The sequence below is a fragment of the Convolutriloba macropyga genome, chromosome 10 (assembly GCF_964194025.1).
Source record: "Convolutriloba macropyga chromosome 10, txConMacr16.3, whole genome shotgun sequence".
NCBI lineage: Eukaryota > Metazoa > Xenacoelomorpha > Acoela > Convolutidae > Convolutriloba > Convolutriloba macropyga.
The window spans coordinates 1,909,589-1,927,555 of NC_134477.1; positions in this window are offsets into that span (position 1 = coordinate 1,909,589).

The window sequence follows — 17,967 nt, forward strand, 5'->3', positions numbered from 1 at the left end:
AGCAAGCTATACCAAAAACTCTTTTTCTTTTACAATCTAGTTACCCATGGCATAATCAATACCGAGTTTGGTTCCATTTGGACTACTACTTGACCCGATAAAATTTAAATATTTTTTAAAATAAAGTCAGCGAAAAAGTCGAAATTTCTGTGTGAAATATCTACTTTTTTAGGGCAGTTAGGCAAACCATTCTTTTTGCACCACAACCTACAAACTACTGGTAGTCTGGGATATCAATTTAGTTCGCTTTGAACAACTCTTGGTAGTCTGGGATATCAATTTGGTTTGCTTTGAACAACTCCTTGACCCAATGAAAAAGACCTATTTTAAAAATTCGTTATTTGCGAAATTCGCAAATTTTTGTATGAAAAACTAACTTTTTTCCTAGGCAAGCTATACTAAAAATTCTTTTTGTTTTACAATTTAGTTACCCATTGGATACTCGATGCCGAGTTTGGTTAGATTTGGACGTCTCCTTGACCCAATCAGAAATACTATATTTCAAAATTAAATATTTGATTTAATAGCAAATTTTCGTATGAAAATCCTACCTTTTTCCTAGAGAAGCTAAAGCAAAAACTCTATTCGTTTTAGACTCTAAGTACTCATGGGATACTACATGCCGAGTTTGGATTGATTTGATCAACTTTTTGATCTATTCAAAAAGACCTATTTTTAATAATTATTCAAAGTTTATTTTTCGAATTAATCGGAAATTAACATACGAAAAACTAACCTTTTTCCTAGGCAAGCTATACTCAAAATTCTTCTTGTTTTACAATCTATTTACCCATGGGATACTCGATACGGAGTTTGGTTAGATTTGGACAACTCCTTGACCCGATCAAAAATACTATATTTCAAAATTAAATATTTGAATTATTAGCAAATTTCCGTATGAAAACCTAACTGTTTTCCTAGAAAAGCTATGGCAAAAAATCTATTTGTTTTGGACTCTATGTACTCATGGGATACTGCAAACCGGGTTTGGATTGATCTGAACAACTTTTTGACCCAATGAAAAAGACCTATTTTTAAAATTCGTTATTTGCGAAATTCGCAAATTTCCGTACGAAAAGCTAACTTTTTTCCTAGGCATGCTATACCAAAAATTCGTTTTGTTGTACACTCTATATACACACGGGATACTCCATATCGAGTTTAGTTCGAATTGAACGACTCCTTGACCCGATGAAATTTAACTATTTTTTAAAATAAAGTCAGCGAAGTTCCGTGTGAAATATCTACTTTTTTTGTAGGGCAGTTAGGCCAACCATTCATTTCGCACTACAACCTACATACTACTGGTAGTCTGGGATATCAAATTGGTTCACTTTCAACAACTCTAAGATCCGATAAAATTTAACTATTTTCTAAAATTTAATAAGCGAAAACGTCGAAATTTCCGTGTGAGATACCTAGTTTTTTGTAGGGCAGTTAGGCAAACCATTCTTTTTGCACTACAACCTACATACTACTGGCAGTCTGGGATATCAATTTGGTTCGCATTGAACAACTCCTTGACCCAATGAAAAAGACCTATTTTTAAAATTCGTTATTTGCGAAATTCGCAAATTTCCGTATGAAAAACTAACTTTTTTCCTTAGCAAGCTATACCAAAAACTCTTTTTCTTTTACAATCTAGTTACCCATGGCATAATCAATACCGAGTTTGGTTCCATTTGGACTACTACTTGACCCGATAAAATTTAAATATTTTTTAAAATAAAGTCAGCGAAAAAGTCGAAATTTCTGTGTGAAATATCTACTTTTTTAGGGCAGTTAGGCAAACCATTCTTTTTGCACCACAACCTACAAACTACTGGTAGTCTGGGATATCAATTTAGTTCGCTTTGAACAACTCTTGGTAGTCTGGGATATCAATTTGGTTTGCTTTGAACAACTCCTTGACCCAATGAAAAAGACCTATTTTAAAAATTCGTTATTTGCGAAATTCGCAAATTTTTGTATGAAAAACTAACTTTTTTCCTAGGCAAGCTATACTAAAAATTCTTTTTGTTTTACAATTTAGTTACCCATTGGATACTCGATGCCGAGTTTGGTTAGATTTGGACGTCTCCTTGACCCAATCAGAAATACTATATTTCAAAATTAAATATTTGATTTAATAGCAAATTTTCGTATGAAAATCCTACCTTTTTCCTAGAGAAGCTAAAGCAAAAACTCTATTCGTTTTAGACTCTAAGTACTCATGGGATACTACATGCCGAGTTTGGATTGATTTGATCAACTTTTTGATCTATTCAAAAAGACCTATTTTTAATAATTATTCAAAGTTTATTTTTCGAATTAATCGGAAATTAACATACGAAAAACTAACCTTTTTCCTAGGCAAGCTATACTCAAAATTCTTCTTGTTTTACAATCTATTTACCCATGGGATACTCGATACGGAGTTTGGTTAGATTTGGACAACTCCTTGACCCGATCAAAAATACTATATTTCAAAATTAAATATTTGAATTATTAGCAAATTTCCGTATGAAAACCTAACTGTTTTCCTAGAGAAGCTATGGCAAAAAATCTATTTTTTTTGGACTCTATGTACTCATGGGATACTGCAAACCGGGTTTGGATTGATCTGAATAACTTTTTGACCCAATGAAAAAGACCTATTTTTTAAATTCGTAATTTGCGAAATTCGCAAATTTCCGTATGAAAAACTAATTTTTTTTTCTAGGCAAGCTACACCAAAAGACTCTTTTTGTTTTAGACTCTAGGTACACAGTGGATACTCCATACCGAGTTTGGATTGATTTGGACAACTCCTTGACCCCATGAAAATGACCTATTTTCAAATATACTTATTCAAAATTATTCGGAAATAATAGCAAATTTCCCTATGAAATACTAACTTTTTTCCTAGGCAATCTATACCAAAAATTCTTTTTGTTTTACATTCTAGGCACACATGGGATACTCCATACCGGGTTTGGATTGATTTGAACAACTTTTTGACCCAATGAAAAAGACCTATTTTTAAAATTCGTTATTTGCGAAATTCGCAAATTTCCGTACGAAAAGCTAACTTTTTTCCTAGGCATGCTATACCAAAAATTCGTTTTGTTGTACACTCTATATACACACGGGATACTACATATCGAGTTTAGTTCGAATTGAACGACTCCTTGACCCGATGAAATTTAACTATTTTTTAAAATAAAGTCAGCGAATTTCCGTGTGAAATATCTACTTTTTTTGTAGGGCAGTTAGGCCAACCATTCTTTTTGCACTACAATCTACATACTACTGATAGTCTGGGATATCAACTTGTTTCGCTTTGAACAACTCCTTGACCCAATGGAAAAGACTTATTTTTAAAAATTATTTAAAATTAATTATTCGAATTAATCGGAAATTAACGTACGAACAGCTAACTTTTTTCCTAGGCAAGCTAAACCAAATATTTTTTTTGTTTTACACTCTAGATACACATGGGATACTTCATACCGAGTTTAGTTCCATTTGGACAACTCCTTGACTCGATAAAATTTAATTATTTTTTAAAATTTAATAAGCGAAAACGTCGAAATTTCCCTGTGAAATATTTACTATTTTGTAGGGCAGTTAGGCGAACCATTCCTTTGCACTACAACCTACATACTACTGGTAGTCTGGGATATCAATTTGGTTTGCTTTGAACAAATCCTTGACCCAATGAAAAAGACCTATTTTTAAAATTCGTTATTTGCGAAATTCGCAAATTTCCGTATGAAAAAATATTTTTTTCCTAGGCAAGCTATACCAATAATTCTTTTTGTTTTAGACTCTATATACACTGGTGATACTCCATAACAAGATTGGTTTGATTTGGACAACTCCTTGACCCGATAAAATTTAACTAATTTTTAGAATAAGCTAAAAAAAATGAGAACACAGCTAATTTTTAGTCGCTTGTTGGTAATTTAGGGTTTCCCCTCCAAGCAACTAAAAAAAGGCCATGTGTTGGATGATTATAAATTTATAAATGCATACATCACGAAGGAGAAAGAGAAAAAAAAGCGAAACAAAGTCAATTAATGACTCGAATTGATCAAATTAAGTAAACTAAGCAATTGATGAAATAAACAAACTATACAAAGTTCAAAGCATCGAAAACATCAAACAAATCAAATCATCGGCAAACAATTCAAAACTTCAGACTCATAAAATCATCATTGGCGATTTTCCTGTAATTAGGCAGTAATCTTTGCCCCCAACATGTAAGGTGTGTTCGCCTCTTTGGAGGCTTCTTTATCTTCAATTTCGTCGGCGCACAAGCTAATTCTTTGGTTCGCCCAATCTTCACAAGCTTCATGCTGCCAAACTTTCCTTCTTCTACGGCTCGAGTTGCTTTCTTGCAATGGCCTACACCGAGAAAGTTGACCCAGCCATTGTACACTGGATTTTTCTTCTGATTGGGTCGAAGTTTGCCAAGTGCAACGCTTTCAACGCCAAAAAACAATTGCTTAACATGCCCCATCACCTCTTCAACTGGGATTCCATTGGCATCGAACCCAACAAACTTGAAGGACAAGGGCAGAAAATCCTCGAACTTCCGTTTGAGTGGCCTGTAAAACGATCGATTGTACTCATCTGCCTCTCGATCTGCTTTGATCTTTAAGCAATGCTCTTTCTTCGCCTTCTTCGCCTCTCCATCTGGGACCGCAATTTCACTTACACAAACGCCTTCGCCAAGAATATCATCATCATCGAAATGCTCCGACATCATAAATCTGAAATAGTCGGTCATATAATGACGAAACTAGCTTTAAAACCCGTTATATCGAACAGCGCGGACCCTGCGGTCATTCATCTGCAGCCATTGTCTCTCTGCAGCCAATGGCTCTGCTCTCTGCTGCAGTCACTCTACTATTGGAACTACTTCGACCCATCGTTCCTTCCGTCTTTGCCGTACATCGACCCATTGGAACTAATTCGATCGTTCCCTCTTTGCCGTACATCGACCTATTGGAACTAATTAAATTATTTCCGGCTTACTGTGTGAGCTTTAGAAACTTTCGTATACGTTGCGCAATTTATTATGCTCTATTCATGACAATTCAGTGACCGGATGCAGGTGATGCGGTCTCCACCTGTGTGGCCTCACAATTAGCATGTCACGTTACCGTGAGGCAACACGAAATTTTTATACCCTGCTTTACGGTGAACAACTATGAAGTGAGCATTTCAAAACTTGAAATTTAAAAAGTATATCATTGGAAAGCTGGTTTCATATAGAATCTAACTAAGTACGCGGGATTTCAAAAATCGAGCGGGAACACATAATAAAAAGTTTGCGGGTGGGCGCCCTGGTGCCCTGGGACGGTGGGGGCCCTGGTAAGCGTCCGAAAAAGGCTTATATCTCAAAAACTACTGAACCAAATTTAAAAAATGAATATGTTTCGGAATCAACATGAACTGGGGCTTCAACCTGGTGTAAACAAATGTTCAAAAAACAAAGGAATCAAAACTCGATTTTTGCCATTCTGGCTGAACTTGGCTCATTTTGAGTGAAACTTGGGAAATCGAAAAATTGAGCCATGTAACTGTATCGAAACTTTTTGATCCTTATATATTCGTAAAGAGTATTAAATGAGCAAGAAAATGATATAACATACGTTTAAAATCCATCACTAAGAAAAAAGTTATTAAACTAAACAACTTTGAAAAATTGAAAATTCTACGAAAATCGACTCTGATATCGGTCTCTACATTGCTCTCGCATTCTCTTTTTTTGCAATACTTTAGAAAACAAATTATATGGCCGTTGGAAACGTGAGTTCTAGTTTATTATGATACCAAAAACTTGTATGTTTTGTTTCAAAAAAGGGGAAATTTAGTCAAAGTACCACAAAAATGCCCAATTTTTGGCCCTTAAGTCGCTAATTTTTGAAAATTTTAAATACAAACAAACCAAATCGAAAAGCGATCTACATACGTTCTGAAAGCAAATCATCACGGCAACAAAATCGGCTATCATAGACTTTCTAACTTGTCTTCTTCAAATAGTTATTAAGAAACGTTATTTATGAAGCTCGATTTTCTTCACTCTCTTCGAAAGTTCTCTGAAAAATTTGTATAAAATCCAACAATTGGCATTTATTTCTACACAAATTTAAAGGTGCATTATCACGGCACCAAAATGGGCTATCATAGACTTTCTAACTCGTCTTCTTCAAAAAGTTATTAACAAACGTTTTTCATAAAATTCGACTTTTTCTTCACTCTCTTGGAAAATTCTCTGAAAATTTTGTATAAAATCCAACAATTGGCATTTATTTCTACACAAGTTTAAAGGTGCATTATCACGGCACCAAAGTGGGCTATCATAGACTTTCTAACTCGTCTTCTTCAAAAAGTTATTAACAAACGTTTTTCATGAAGTTCGACTTTTTCTTCACTCTCTTGGAAAATTCTCTGAAAAGTTTGTATAAAATCCAACAATTGGCTTTTATTTTTACACGAAGCTAAAGATGCATTATCACAGCACAAAAATGGGCCATCATAAACTTTCTAACTCGTCTTCTTCAAAAAGTTATTAACAAACGTTTTTCATGAAGTTCGACTTTTTCTTCACTCTCTTCAAAAGTTCTCTGAAGAATTTGTATGAAATCCAACAATTGGCATTTATTTCTACACAAAAATAAAGATACATTATCACGGCACCAAAATGGGCTATCATAAACTTTTTAACTCGTCTTCTTCAAAAAGTTATTAACAAACGATTTTCATGAAGTTCGACTTTTTCTTCCCTCTCGTGGAAAATTCTCTGAAGAATTTGTATAAAATCCAACAATTGTCATTTCTTTCTACACAAAATTAAAGATACATTATCGCGGCACAAAAATGGGTCATCATAAACTTTCTAACTCGTCTTCTTCAAAAAGTTTTTAACAAACGTTTTTCATGAAGTTAGACTTTTGCTTCACTCTCTTGGAAAATTCTCTGAAAATTTTGTTTAAAATCCAACAATTGGCTTTTTTTTCTACACAAATTAAAAAGTGCATTATCACGGCACCAAAATGGGCTATCATAAACTTTTTAACTCGTCTTCTTCAAAAAGTTATTAACAAAGGTTTTTCATGAAGTTCGACTTTTTCTTCCCTCTCGTGGAAAATTCTCTGAAGAATTTGTATAAAATCCAACAATTGTCATTTCATTCTACACAAAATTAAAGATACATTATCACGGCACAAAAATGGGTCATCATAAACTTTCTAACTCGTCTTCTTCAAAAAGTTTTTAACAAACGTTTTTCATGAAGTTAGACTTTTGCTTCACTCTCTTGGAAAATTCTCTGAAAATTTTGTTTAAAATCCAACAATTGGCATTTATTTCTACACAAATTTAAAGGTGCATTATCACGGCACCAAAATGGGCTATCATAGACTTTCTAACTCGTCTTCTTCATAAAGTTAATAACAAAGGTTTTTCATGAAGTTCGACTTTTTCTTCACTCTCTTGGAAAATTCTCTAAAAATTTTGTATAAAATCCAGCAATTGGCTTTTATTTCTACACAAATTTAAATGAGCATTATCAAGGCACCAAAATGGGCTACCATAGACTTTCTAACTCGTCTTCTTAAAAAAGTTATTAACAAACGTTTTTCATGAAGTTCGACTTTTTCTTCACTCTCTTGGAAAATTCTCTGAAAATTTTGTATAAAATCCAACAATTGGCATTTATTTCTACGCAAATTTAAAGGTTCATTATCACGGCACCAAAATGGGCTATCATAGACTTTCTAACTCGTCTTCTTCATAAAGTTATTAACAAAGGATTTTCATGAAGTTCGACTTTTTCTTCGCTCTCTTCGAAATTTCTCTGAAAAATTTGTATAAAATCCAACAATTGGCTTTTAATTCTACAAAAAATTAAAGATATATTATCACGGCACCAAAATGGCTATCATAAACTCTCTAACTCGTCTTCTTCAAAAAGTTATTAACAAACGTTTTTCATGAAGTTCGACTTTTTCTTCACTCTCTTGGAAAATTCTCTAAAAATTTTGTATAAAATTCAACAATTGGCCTTTATTTCTACACAAATTTAAAGGTGCAATATCACCGCACCAAAATGGGCTATCATAGAATTTCTAACTCGTCTTCTTCAAAAAGTTATTAACAAAGGTTTTTCATAAAGTTCGACTTTTTCTTCACTCTCTTGGAAAATTCTCTAAAAATTTTGTATAAAATTCAACAATTGGCTTTTATTTCTACACAAATTTAAAGGTGCATTATCACGGCACCAAAATGGGCTATCATAGACTTTCTAACTCGTCTTCTTTAAAAAGTTTTTAACAAACGTTTTTCATGAAGTTAGACTTTTTCTTCACTCTCTTGGAAAATTCTCTGAAAATTTTGTATAAAATCCAACAATTGGCATTTATTTCTAAACAAATATAAAGGTGCATTATCACTGCACCAAAATGGGCTATCATAGACTTTCTAACTCGTCTTCTTCATAAAGTTATTAACAAAGGTTTTTCATGAAGTTCGACTTTTTCTTCGCTCTCTTCGAAAGTTCTTTGAAGAATTTGTATAAAATCCAACAATTGGCATTTATTTCTACACAAAATTAAAGATACATTATCACGGCACCAAAATGGGCTATCATAATCTTTCTAACTCGTCTTCTTCAAAAAGTTATTAACAAACGTTTTTCATGAAGTTCGACTTTTTCTTCACTCTCTTGGAAAATTCTCTAAAAATTTTGTATAAAATTCAACAATTGGCTTTTATTTCTACACAAATTTAAATGTGCATTATCACGGCACCAAAATGGGCTACCATAGACTTTCTAACTCGTCTTCTTCAAAAAGTTATTAACAAACGTTTTTCATGAAGTTCGACTTTTTCTTCACTCTCTTGGAAAATTCTCTGAAAATTTTGTATAAAATTCAACAAATGGCATTTATTTCTACGCAATTTTAAAGGTGCATTATCACCGCACCAAAATGGGCTATCATAGACTTTCTAACTCGTCTTCTTCAAAAAGGTTTTAACAAACGTTTTTCATGAAGTTAGACTTTTTCTTCACTCTCTTGGAAAATTCTCTGAAAATTTTGTATAAAATCCAACAATTGGCATTTATTTCTACACAAATTTAAAGGTGCATTATCACGGCACCAAAATGGGCTATCATAGACTTTCTAACTCGTCTTCTTCAAAAAGTTTTTAACAAACGTTTTTCATGAAGTTAGACTTTTTCTTCACTCTCTTGGAAAATTCTCTGAAAATTTTGTATAAAATCCAACAATTGGCATTTATTTCTTCACAAATTTAAAGGTGCATTATCACGGCACCCAAACGGGCTATCATAGACTTTCTAACTCGTATTCTTCATAAAGTTATTGACAAAGATTTTTCATGAAACTCGACTTTTTCATCACTCTCTTCGAAAGTTCTCTGAAGAATTTGTATAAAATCCAACAATTGGCATTTATTTCTATACAAAATTAAAGATACATTATCACGGCACCAAAATGGGCTATCATGAAATTTCTAACTCGTCTTCTTCAAAAAGTTAATAACAAACGTTTTTCATGAAGTTCGACTTTTTCTTCACTCCCTTGGAAAATTCTCTAAAAATTTTGTATAAAATCCAACAATTGGCTTTTATTTCTACACAAAATTAAAGATACATTATCACGGCACCGAAATGGGCTATCATGAAATTTCTAACTCGTCTTCTTCAAAAAGTTAATAACAAACGTTTTTCATGAAGTTCGACTTTTTCTTCACTCTCTTGGAAAATTCTCTGAAAATTTTGTATAAAATCCAACAATTGGCATTTATTTCTACACAAAATTAAAGATACATTTTCACGGCACCAAAATGGTCTATCATAATCTTTCTAACTCGTCTTCTTCAAAAAGTTATTAACAAACGTTTTTCATGAAGTTCGATTTTTTCTTCACTCTCTTGGAAAATTCTCTAAAAATTTTGTATAAAATCCAACAATTGGCTTTTATTCCTACACAAATTTAAATGTGCATTATCACGGCACCAAAATGGGCTACCATAGACTTTCTAACTCGTCTTCTTCAAAAAGTTATTAACAAACGTTTTTCATGAAGTTCGACTTTTTCTGCACTCTCTTGGAAAATACTCTGAAAATTTTGTATAAAATCCAACAATTGGCATTTTTTCTACACAAATTTAAAAATGCATTATCACGGCACCAAAATGGGCTATCATAGACTTTCTAACTCGTCTTCTTCATAAAGTTATTAACAAACGTTTTTCATGAAGTTCGACTTTTTCTTCACTCTCTTGGAAAATTCTCTGAAAATTTTGTATAAAATCCAACAATTGGCATTTATTTCTACACAAAATTAAAGATACATTATCACGGCACCAAAATGGGCTATCATAATCTTTCTAACTCGTCTTCTTCAAAAAGTTATTAACAAACGTTTTTCATGAAGTTCGACTTTTTCTTCACTCTCTTGGAAAATTCTCTAAAAATTTTGTATAAAATCCAACAATTGGCTTTTATTTCTACACAAATTTAAATGTGCATTATCACGGCACCAAAATGGGCTACCATAGACTTTCTAACTCGTCTTCTTCAAAAAGTTATTAACAAACGTTTTTCATGAAGTTCGACTTTTTCTGCACTCTCTTGGAAAATTCTCTGAAAATTTTGTATAAAATCCAACAATTGGCTTTTATTTCTACACAAATTTAAAAGTGCATTATCACGGCACCAAAATGGGCTATCATAGACTTTCTAACTCGTCTTCTTCATAAAGTTATTAACAAAGGTTTTTCATGAAGTTCGACTTTTTCTTCGCTCTCTTGGAAAACTCTCTGAAAATTTTGTATAAAATCCAACAATTGGCCTTTATTTCTACACAAATTTAAAGGTGCATTATCACGGCACCAAAATGGGCTACCATAGACTTTCTAACTCGTCTTCTTCAAAAAGTTATTAACAAACGTTTTTCATGAAGTTCGACTTTTTCTGCACTCTCTTGGAAAAATCTCTGAAAATTTTGTATAAAATCCAACAATTGGCATTTATTTCTACACAAATTTAAAAGTGCATTATCACGGCACCAGAATGGGCTATCATAGACTTTCTAACTCGTCTTCTTCATAAAGTTATTAACAAAGGTTTTTCATGAAGTTCGACTTTTTCTTCACTATCTTCGAAAGTTCTCTGAAGAATTTGTTTAAAATGCAACAATTGGCATTTATTTCTACACAAAATTAAAGATACATTATCACGGCACCAAAATGGGCTATCATAAAATTTCTAACTCGTCTTCTTCAAAAAGTTATTAACAAAGGTTTTTCATGAAGTTCGACTTTTTCTTCACTCTCTTGGAAAATTCTCTGAAAATTTTGTATAAAATTCAACAATTGGCATTTATTTCTACACAAAATTAAAGATAAATTATCACGGCACCAGAATGGGTTATCATAAAATTTCTAACTCGTCTTCTTCATAAAGTTATTAACAAAGGTTTTTCATGAAGTTCGACTTTTTCTTCACTCTCTTGGAAAATTCTCTAAAAATTTTGTATAAAATCCAACAATTGGCTTTTATTTCTACACAAATTTAAATGTGCATTATCACGGCACCAAAATGGGCTACCATAGACTTTCTAACTCGTCTTCTTCAAAAAGTTATTAACAAACGTTTTTCATGAAGTTCGACTTTTTCTGCACTCTCTTGGAAAATTCTCTGAAAATTTTGTATAAAATCCAACAATTGGCATTTATTTCTACACAAATTTAAAAGTGCATTATCACGGCACCAAAATGGGCTATCATAGACTTTCTAACTCGTCTTCTTCATAAAGTTATTAACAAAGGTTTTTCATGAAGTTCGACTTTTTCTTCGCTCTCTTGGAAAACTCTCTGAAAATTTTGTATAAAATCCAACAATTGGCCTTTATTTCTACACAAATTTAAAGGTGCATTATCACGGCACCAAAATGGGCTACCATAGACTTTCTAACTCGTCTTCTTCAAAAAGTTATTAACAAACGTTTTTCATGAAGTTCGACTTTTTCTGCACTCTCTTGGAAAAATCTCTGAAAATTTTGTATAAAATCCAACAATTGGCATTTATTTCTACACAAATTTAAAAGTGCATTATCACGGCACCAAAATGGGCTATCATAGACTTTCTAACTCGTCTTCTTCATAAAGTTATTAACAAAGGTTTTTCATGAAGTTCGACTTTTTCTTCACTATCTTCGAAAGTTCTCTGAAGAATTTGTATAAAATCCAACAATTGGCATTTATTTCTACACAAAATTAAAGATACATTATCACGGCACCAAAATGGGCTATCATAAAATTTCTAACTCGTCTTCTTCAAAAAGTTATTAACAAAGGTTTTTCATGAAGTTCGACTTTTTCTTCACTCTCTTGGAAAATTCTCTGAAAATTTTGTATAAAATTCAACAATTGGCATTTATTTCTACACAAAATTAAAGATATATTATCACGGCACCAAAATGGGCTATCATAAAATTTCTAACTCGTCTTCTTCATAAAGTTACTAACAAAGGTTTTTCATGAAGTTCGACTTTTTCTTCACTCTCTTGGAAAATTCTCTGAAAATTTTCTATAAAATTCAACAATTGGCAATTATTTCTACACAAAATTAAAGATATATTATCACGGCACCAAAATGGGCTATCATAAACTTTCTAACTCGTCTTCTCCAAAAAGGTATTAACAAACGTTTTTCATGAAGTTCGACTTTTTCTTCACTCTCTTGGAAAATTCTCTAAAAATTTTCTATAAAATCCAACAATTGGCTTTTATTTATACACAAATTTAAATGTGCATTATCACGGCACCAAAATGGGCTATCATAGACTTTCTAACTCGTCTTCTTCATAAAGTTATTAACAAAGGTTTTTCATGAAGTTCGACTTTTTCTTCACTATCTTCGAAAGTTCTCTGAAGAATTTGTATAAAATCCAACAATTGGCATTTATTTCTACACAAAATTAAAGATACATTATCACGGCACCATAATGGGCTATCATAAAATTTCTAACTCGTCTTCTTCAAAAAGTTATTAACAAAGGTTTTTCATGAAGTTCGACTTTTTCTTCACTCTCTTGAAAAATTCTCTGAAAATTTTGTATAAAATTCAACAATTGGCATTTATTTCTACACAAAATTAAAGATATATTATCACGGCACCAAAATGGGCTATCATAAACTTTCTAACTCGTCTTCTCCAAAAAGGTATTAACAAACGTTTTTCATGAAGTTCGACTTTTTCTTCACTCTCTTGGAAAATTCTCTAAAAATTTTCTATAAAATCCAACAATTAGCTTTTATTTATACACAAATTTAAATGTGCATTATCACGGCACCAAAATGGTTTACCATAGACTTTCTAACTCGTCTTCTTCAAAAAGTTATTAACAAAGGTTTTTCATGAAGTTCGACTTTTTCTTCGCTCTCTTGGAAAATTCTCTGAAAATTTTGTATAAAATCCAACAATTGGCCTTTATTTCTACACAAATTTAAAGGTGCATTATCACGGCACCAAAATGGGCTATCATAGACTTTCTAACTCGTCTTCTTCATAAAGTTATTAACAAAGGTTTTTCATGAAGTTCGACTTTTTCTTCACTATCTTCGAAAGTTCTCTGAAGAATTTGTATAAAATCCAACAATTGGCATTTATTTCTACACAAAATTAAAGATACATTATCACGGCACCAAAATGGGCTATCATAAAATTTCTAACTCGTCTTCTTCAAAAAGTTATTAACAAAGGTTTTTCATGAAGTTCGACTTTTTCTTCACTCTCTTGAAAAATTCTCTGAAAACTTTGTATAAAATTCAACAATTGGCATTTATTTCTACACAAAATTAAAGATATATTATCACGGCACCAAAATGGGCTATCATAAAATTTCTAACTCGTCTTCTTCATAAAGATATAAACAAAGGTTTTTCATGAAGTTCGACTTTTTCTTCACTCTCTTGGAAAATTCTCTGAAAATTTTCTATAAAATTCAACAATTGGCATTTATTTCTACACAAAATTAAAGATATATTATCACGGCACCAAAATGGGCTATCATAAACTTTCTAACTCGTCTTCTCCAAAATGGTATTAACAAACGTTTTTCATGAAGTTCGACTTTTTCTTCACTCTCTTGGAAAATTCTCTAAAAATTTTCTATAAAATCGAACAATTGGCTTTTATTTCTACACAAATTTAAATGTGCATTATCACGGCACCAAAATGGTTTACCATAGACTTTCTAACTCGTCTTCTTCAAAAAGTTATTAACAAACGTTTTTCATGAAGTTCGACTTTTTCTTCACTCTCTTGGACAATTCTCTGAAAATTTTGTATAAAATTCAACAATTGGCATTTATTTCTACACAAATTTAAAGGTGCTTTATCACCGCACCAAAATGGGCTATCATAGGATTTCTAACTCGTCTTCTTCAAAAAGTTATTAACAAAGGTTTTTCATGAAGTTCGACTTTTTCTTCACTCTCTTGGAAAATTCTCTAAAAATTTTGTATAAAATCCAACAATTGGCTTTTATTTCTACACAAATTTAAATGTGCATTATCACGGCACCAAAATGGGCTACCATAAACTTTCTAACTCGTCTTCTTCAAAAAGTTTCTAACAAGCGTTTTTCATGAAGTTCGACTTTTTCTTCACTCTCTTGGAAATTTCTCTGAAATTTTTGTATAAAATCCAACAATTGGCATTTTTTTCTACACAAATTTATAAGTGCATTATCACGGCACCAAAATGGGCTATCATAGACTTTCTAACTCGTCTTCTTCATAAAGTTATTAACAAAGGTTTTTCATGAAGTTCGACTTATTCTTCGCTCTCTTCGAAATTTCTCTGAAAAATTTGTATAAAATTCATCAATTGGCTTTTATTTCTACACAAAATTAAAGATATATTATCACGGCACCAAAATGGGCTATCATAAACTTTATAACTCGTCTTCTTCAAAAAGTTATTAACAAAGGTTTTTCATGAAGTTCGACTTTTTCTTCACTCTTTTGGAAAATTCTCTGAAAATTTTGTATAAAATTCAACAATTGGCATTTATTTCTACACAAATTTAAAGGTGCATTATTACCGCACCAAATTGGGCTATCATAGGATTTCTAACTCGTCTTCTTCAAAAAGTTATTAACAAAGGTTTTTCATGAAGTTCGACTTTTTCTTCACTCTCTTCGAAAGTTCTCTGAAAAATTTGTATATAATCCAACAATTGGCATTTATTTCTACACAAAATTAAAGATACATTATCACGGCACCAAAATGGGCTATCATAGACTTTCTAACTCGTCTTCTTCAAAAAGTTATTAACAAAGGTTTTTCATGAAGTTCGACTTTTTCTTCACTCTCTTGGAAATTTCTCTAAAATTTTTGTATAATATCCAATAATTGGCTTTTATTTGTACACAAATTTAACTGTGCATTATCGCGGCACCAAAATGGGCTATCATAGACTTTCTAACTCGTCTTCTTCAAAAAGTTATTAACAAACGTTTTTCATGAAGTGCGACTTTTTCTTCACTCTCTTGGAAAATTCTCTGAAAATTTTGTACAAAATTTAACAATTGGCAATTATTTCTACACAAATTTAAAGGTGCATTATCACCGCACCAAAATGGGCCATCATAGATTTTCTAACTCGTCTTCTTCAAAAAGTTATTAACAAACGTTTTTCAAGAAGTTCAACTTTTTCTTCACTCTCTTCGAAAGTTCTCTGAAAATTTTGTATAAAATTCAACAATTGGCATTTATTTCTACACAAATATAAAGGTGCATTATCACCGCACCAAATTGGGCTATCATAGGATTTCTAACTCGTCTTCTTCAAAAAGTTATTAACAAAGGTTTTTCATGAAGTTCGACTTTTTCTTCACTCTCTTGGAAAATTCTCTGAAAATTTTGTATAAAATTCAACAATTGGCATTTATTTCTACACAAATTTAAAGGTGCATTATCACCGCACCAAATTGGGCTATCATAGGATTTCTAACTTGTCTTCTTCAAAAAGTTATTAACAAAGGTTTTTCATGAAGTTCGACTTTTTCTTCACTCTCTTGGAAATTTCTCTGAAAATTTTGTTTAAAATCCAACAATTGGCTTTTAATTCTACACAAAATTAAAGATATATTATCACGGCACCAAAATGGGCTATCATAAACTTTCTAACTCGTCTTCTTCAAAAAGTTATTAACAAAGGTTTTTCATGAAGTTCGACTTTTTCTTCACTCTCTTGGAAAATTCTCTGAAAATTTTGTATAAAATTTAACAATTGGCATTTATTTCTACACAAATTTAAAGGTGCATTATCACCGCACCAAATTGGGCTATCATAGGATTTCTAACTCGTCTCCTTCAAAAAGTTATTAACAAAGGTTTTTCATGAAGTTCGACTTTTTCTTGACTCTCTTCGAAGGTTCTCTGAAAAATTTGTATATAATCCAACAATTGGCATTTATTTCTACACAAAATTAAAGATACATTATCACGGCACCAAAATGGGCTATCATAGACTTTCTAACTCGTCTTCTTCAAAAAGTTATTAACAAAGGTTTTTCATGAAGTTCGACTTTTTCTTCACTCTCTTGGAAATTTCTCTAAAACTTTTGTATAACATCCAACAATTGGCTTTTATTTCTACACAAATTTAACTGCGCATTATTGCGGCACCAAAATGGGCTATCATAGACTTTCTAACTCGTCTTCTTCAAAAAGTTATTAACAAACGTTTTTCATGAAGTTCGACTTTTTCTTCACTCTCTTTGAAAATTCTTTGAAAATTTTGTATAAAATTCAACAATTGGCATTTATTTCTACACAAATTTAAAGGTGCATTATCACCGCACCAAAATGGGCCATCATAGATTTTCTAACTCGTCTTCTTCAAAAAGTTATTAACAAACGTTTTTCAAGAAGTTCGACTTTTTCTTCAATCTCTTCGAAAGTTCTCTGAAAAATTTGTATAAAATCCAATAATTGGCATTTATTTCTACACAAAATTAAAGATACATTATCACGGCACCAAAATGGGCTATCATAAAGTTTATAACTCGTCTTCTTCAAAAAGTTATTAACAAACATTTTTCATGAAGTTCGACTTTTTCTTCACTCTCTTGGAAAATTCTCTGAAAATTTTGTATAAAATCCAACAATTGGCAGTTATTTCTACACAAACTTAAAGGTGCATTATCACGGCACCAAAATGGGCTATCATAGATTTTTTAACTTGTCTTCTTCAAAAAGTTATTAACAAACGTTTTTCATGAAGTTCGACTTTTTCTTCACTCTCTTGGAAAATTCTCTGAAAATTTTGTATAAAATCCAACAATTGGCATTTATTTCTATACAAACTTAACGGTGCATTATCACGGCACCAAAATGGGCTATCATAGATTTTTTAACTCGTCTTCTTCAAAAAGTTATTAACAAAGCTTTTTCATGAAGTTCGACTTTTTCTTCACTCTCTTCGAAAGTTCTCTGAAAAATTTGTATATAATCCAACAATTGGCATTTATTTCTACACAAAATTAAAGATACATTATCACGGCACCAAAATGGGCTATCATAGACTTTCTAACTCGTCTTCTTCAAAAAGTTATTAACAAAGGTTTTTTATGAAGTTCGACTTTTTCTTCACTCTCTTGGAAATTTCTCTAAAACGTTTGTATAACATCCAACAATTGGCTTTTATTTCTACACAAATTTAACTGTGCATTATCGCGGCACCAAATTGGGCTATCATAGGATTTCTAACTCGTCTTCTTCAAAAAGTTATTAACAAAGGTTTTTCATGAAGTTCGACTTTTTCTTCACTCTCTTCGAAAGTTCTCTGAAAAATTTGTATATAATCCAACAATTGGCATTTATTTCTACACAAAATTAAAGATACATTATCACGGCACCAAAATGGGCTATCATAGACTTTCTAACTCGTCTTC